The following is a 6,033-nucleotide window of genomic DNA, read 5'->3' on the forward strand; positions in this document are numbered from 1 at the left end:
TTCCAGACGCACACACCCCGGCTTCCTTCCCCTCGCTCAGCGCTCAGCTGCTCCCGTTTTCCTCTCCCAGCTCACTGCCCCTCTCCCGTGGTTCTCACCCTCATTTCCAATTTCTCAAAGACTCAGCTGTGAAAGGACAGCTGGGTTCTGCTCTCCTTAACCCTACACCCATTTGCTGGATGCTGTCAGACAGCGATGGAAGAAAGGAAGACTGCGTTAATTTTACTCTAGCTGGAGTACAAAAGGACTGCCCACGCTAGCTATTTTACTACGCAGCTTTGAAACTCCTGGATGGTGTCGTGTTTGGCTCCAGTCCATTATTGGACCGAGGAGTTGAAGAGCCAGGTCTCAAATGTTGGCTTCACTCGGTGACCTTGAGCCGGTTGCCCTAAAATTTTAGGGTTTCCCCCCCCCCCTTGCCGTAAAAGATACTATTTATACCTTTGCAGTCCTAACAAACACAATGTTTAGACCAAATTAACAAGCTTTGGTAAACCAAGAACTACTGAGTGATCATCAGTTTGTCCCTCTGTTGTCTGTCCTGATCAACCCAGTAGATAATTTGGGGCAAGCCTCAGTTCTGGCAGTGGAGGCAAACCGAGTCAGCAATTATGAGTGGAGACTCTGAAACAGGCTTAGAGTGGGGAAGTGGTAACATTGTTCTAATGACAAATTTGATTTTCCTAACACTGCAATCTACAGAAGCTTGTGAATTTCCTCCACGGAAGATGAAGCAAGGGGGACTTGGCTGTTTGCTTCTTTTTTAACCAAGTTGAATCCATTCGTAAGGATCCACACAAGGTTCAGCCCGGCTGCCAAACACACGGGATATTGTATGTGAGCATGTAGAGTTGGGGGCCCACAGTTCCTGCTCCTTTAAGGATAGTGGCTATTTAAAAAACAAACAAACAAAAAAAAGCACCTTACCCTTTCAGAATAAGAGGACTATATGTGTTCAAAGGTTATTCCGTTCTACAGGCCAAGTATGGGGAGAAATGTTCAAATGTAGTTTTAGATGCTACTTCAAAGTGAGTAATTTTTTAGTTTAACTCTAAAATACTGTTATTATAAAAATGTGTTTCAAAGAGCTCTCTGAAAAGAGCATGTTCAATAAAAAATATTAGTATGCTTTGAGGGGTCAGGGAGGTGGGGTTCTATTTCTTTGATCCTCACAAAGTAACCTGTACCCAGGTAGGTTCCAGATTTCAGTTGCCATCTTTCAAACCAGTAATTCTGTTTAAAATCAACAACCTGCATCTAAAACTCTTTCAAATCCAAATAAAGTCAGACAGCCTTGCATCTCAAATTCGAAATACATTTTAGAATAAATTATTAAAAACAAAGCACCTTAAAAAAAAAAGGCCTATATGTTGTTTGTGTGTGTTTTCTTTTTGGTCTTTTCATGTTTATTCTTTATTTAGATTTTGTGTTTCTCCAGTCTATTACTAAGCAAAATTACCACAAAATTCTTAACTCAAGTATTTCCTTATAAAACTGTGTATTTGCAGAAATAAAGATTGGATAACAGGAATACAGGGTAAGAAAATCAATTGACTTAAACACTGAGACCAGCATGCATTTTAAAAGGATTTTCAGTTAAATATGAGGTTTCAGGAATCTTATTGTAATTTTATTTACACTAAGGAAAGAAGAGTTCACATTTTTTAATTCATTAATACCTTAATTATATATTTTTTGTTGACAGATATATTATAATAAAGTTCATGGATAGATCAGTATGCAAATACAGCTGTTTCTTGTTAATGTCTTACAAAGTGAAAATATCACAAAGGTTCTTCACTGATACACACAAAAATGTAGCAAGCTTTTTTTCTCTTTTCCTGAAGCCATATAAACACAAGCACTACAATAATGGATAGCATTCGGATAAATCAGACCCTTCACATTTACTTTTTTGCAGCTCCGTTTCAGATCTGTCATCATTACAGCCCTTACCTTCTTTAGTCTTTGTTTCTGGCTAAGTGTAATTTCTCTGCCATCTTAGGGTTTGGGTATGAAAAAAAAAAAAAAAAAAGGTCAGATCAGGTTCTCCTGTAACATGATTATTGTTTCATATGTATTCACTCTCAGATAAACTCAAGGTCCTCCATAAAACAAAGAATTGTGTTAAAGTGGGATAAACCCTTTGTGCAGAAGCCAGATGGAAAGGATTGAGGCATGTGCAGCAAACTCCTCTGGGAATAGAGGAACAAACATGAAGGGCTATTTCTAAGCAGAGCCTGGTCCCCAACTTACAATTCATGAATAAGGTGATTGTGAAGAATAACAAGAGGATATCTGTGACAATAAACAAACAAAACCCATATTTGTTTTTAACATGATTGAGAATTTTATGAACATGAATAAGCAAAGCATAACTTTAAGTGAAGGAAAATAGAGATAAAAGGTTCAAGAAAAATATCAAAAAGTAAGAGGAAGAAAATAAAATACAATAGAGCAATTTTGGAAGATTGTTAGGATAAATAATACGTATTGACAACTTGCTGTTTAAACAATTGTTGGTTTTTTTTTTTTATGTTTGCTTTTAGAACTAAAAAAGTAAATTAAATCTGGGCAGGTAGATAATCTCAGAGATAAACATAAGTAAATTATAAAATTTTAAGACATTTATTACCAGAAAACAGAGTGCTAAATTATGCTGGAACACAAAAATTAAAAGAAATTGAAACTTCAATAGACATATTTTTAAATTACATAACTACCATATTTAAAATACACACCCATTTTTCCAGGCTGTTAAGTACAACAATAGTAATATATTATTTTTTTCTTGTTTGAAGGAGCCAGATGGAAAATAAATGGGCAAGCAAATGAAAGTCTCTGGGGATCATGGAAATTGAATGACTATGAAAACCATATTCCAGACAAGAGTATATAGTCTTGGGGTAAATGTTCAGTGTGATTCTCATAATCTCTATTCTTTTAGAAAAGACAATATTTCTGTTCCACGTCTTCTTCTTTAAACGGACTGTCTAAAATATCAAATGAATAATGACAAGCCATATTTATCTACACTGATTGAAATTTAGTATCATTCTTCACTCCTCAATTTAGAGAACTCCTTATAATTAACTGATGAGCTGTCCTTGAGACAGTGCCATTTAGAGTCATTACTGCACTCTAATTGGGGAGAAATGCTTTTAGAAAGTTCCAATTAGAGACTTTTTCTGTTCTTATAAATACATTCGAAGGAGGTACTGAAGCATTTGTTTTGTGGGGTTTTGTGTGTGTGTGTGTGTGTGTGTTTGGTGGGGAGGAGGTCATAGCTTGGTGCATTGTTTTTGTTTTACTTAAGTAAATAATAGAAGATAAAGCTTTATATTTTGAAAGTAACATGACCACATGAAGAAACTGAGTAACAATTTCTGCTTTTGCTCAATGATCATGATTATAATAGAAAAAGGGTGTTCTGAACACTTCATTATTAGTGAATTGTGTTTTAACTTAAAGGTGGAAGGACCCCTTGATCTTCAATCCCTTTATATGTCCTTACGGAGAGTTCAGACTTTTCAAACCATTATCTTGGCAATGTTTTTACAAGTTAAATATAGTGATATGCAGACTAGATTTACTTTACCCATTAAAAAATGTTGGCAAAAAAAATCCAAATGGCTTGTTATAAGTCGTTTAATGCGTATTTTATGGCACTCCGAAGTGAACCCAGGTCTCCTGATTCACTTTCCAGTTCAGAAACTTCAGAGTTGAAAGGATTAATCTTACAAGGGGGAAACTGAAGCCCAGTGAAACTTTTAACTGTGCCACATTAGTTTAAAAATAATAAGAAAATTCTAATTAACTAAAAACTGTGAAATTTTTTTAACCTAGAGCAGCCCCTATTCTATAATATTTATTTTTGGGGCAAAAAGTATAAAGTTAACTCTCAAAAATACTGCGTTATTTAATAGATTAAGTCTAAATTAAGAGCCTGAGAGAAACCTCTATTAGCTAAATAAAGTAAAACACTGCCATCTGCTGACCAGATAAAAAAAAAGTAGCTGCTCTTTGACACCTCCATAAGAAGATAAATTCAAGAAAACGGTATCAATTGATTCCATTTATCTTTTAATCATGCTAAAAAGTACTATGCTGGGTGATGTAAAATTAATCAATCTCCTATAAAGAAACTTAGGATTCTGAATTCTATTCTAGCATGTGGTTGTTGTCGGTGGCACTGTTTAAAAGCAGGCCAACAGTTTAATCTGATCATATTAGCACTCTAGCCATATTTGGCTAAAACCACATTTTCTTTTATGGGCAAAATTTAAATGAGTGAGCAAAGCTATTAACTGGGAACTTTGATTTGGGCCAATTGTATGTAAAGACTTTTGTTTAAAAATATGCAATCACACTAAAAATTACTTGGAAAATAGAAAAATTTTAAAGTTTGATTCTTGACCTCATTATTTCACTTTGCAGATATTTGAGTGGCTGCTATGTCAGAAACTTCACTGCCTGCTGGAGACATAAATCGGACCTAGCGCCTGCCCTCACATAGTTCACAGTCTACTAAAGGAAATAGATGTAAACCAGAAATTATAATGTATTAAGAATTATAATAGAAACACATGTAGGATGCTATGTGAGTACCTCATTCTGCTCTAGTAAGGCACACAAATCATTATCAACACTTCATATAAACTGAAGTCTAATAAGCATTTGTTCCTGTCCTTAATTGCTATAAATAATCCTTGGACTTGCACAAGAACTGTATTTTTTTTTATTTATTTATTTTTAAAGAGTTTATTTATTAGAGAGAGAGAAAGTGAGCGCAAGCAGGGGAAATGGCAGGCAGAGGGAGAGGGAGAAGCAGGCTTCCTGATGACCAGGGAGCCCGATGCGGGGCTTGATGCCAGGACCCTGGGATCATGACCTGAGCCGAAGGCAGACGCCCAACTGACTGAGCCACCCAGGAGCTTCAAGAACTGTATTTTAACTGTATTTTAAGAACTTTCTCCCTGAGTGGTGTTTTCTATTGCTTTACTCAGAAACCTCAAAAAGCAATATTCAGGGGCGCCTGGGTAGCGCAGTCGTTAAGCGTCTGCCTTCGGCTCAGGGCGTGATCCCGGCGTTCCGGGATCGAGTCCCACATCAGGCTCCTCCGCTAGGAGCCTGCTTCTTCCTCTCCCACTCCCCTGCTGTGTTCCCTCTCTCGCTGGCTGTCTCTGTCACATAAATAAATAAATAAATCTTTAAAAAAAAAAGCAATATTCATAACACTTGCATTTCTCTCATTCCCTGCATCATCTACTCCCTAAACATCAACGCTCTTTTCCATTTTCCCTGACACTACCCTAGTCTCATTTTCACAACTGCAATAACCTCTTATCTGGTCTACCCACATTCCCTTGGACCCTCCCAATCCATTGTTCCCACTTGCAAATGTTCAGTGGCTCTTAGGACCTGGCTTGGTTGGTCCACCGACCACCTCGGTAGCGTCAGCTCACACCCTGATATCTTGCGTTTTGTCTGCTGCTGCCACCCTGCCCTGCTTTTCAATCCCTCCTTCCTGGCATGCTCCCTCTGCCACAGGGCCTTTCCATTGTCTATTCCCTGTCTCTCGTTCTTCACTTATCATAAAGAAGCCTTCAGTGAACTAACTACCTAAGTCACAAAATCCCAACGTTCAAAGCTTTCATATAGCCACTCAACCTTTCTTCATAGCACTCAACAAGATGCGATTTTATAGTTTTATACGTTTAGTGATAACATGATATTACATGACTTATGTCTATAAATTCAAGGAGGACAGCGACTGTCTGTTTGGGCTTTTTATTGTTCCAATATTGGCAACACTATTCTGCATTACAAAAATTTTCCAATTCATATGGGAAAGTATTAAATCAAGCGAGGGCTATTATTACTTAATGACATATACGAATAAAAAGGATGAATAGAACAAGCTGGATTACTGATGATTCCAAACATACTATTTCCTCTTATTGGAACACTAATTTACTTTATAATTTTTACCAGCTTCTTTCCTCTATGTCACAATGAGACTAGAAAACAGAT

The sequence above is a fragment of the Ursus arctos genome, unplaced genomic scaffold, assembly GCF_023065955.2.
Source record: "Ursus arctos isolate Adak ecotype North America unplaced genomic scaffold, UrsArc2.0 scaffold_9, whole genome shotgun sequence".
In the NCBI taxonomy this organism is placed as follows: Eukaryota; Metazoa; Chordata; class Mammalia; order Carnivora; family Ursidae; genus Ursus; species Ursus arctos.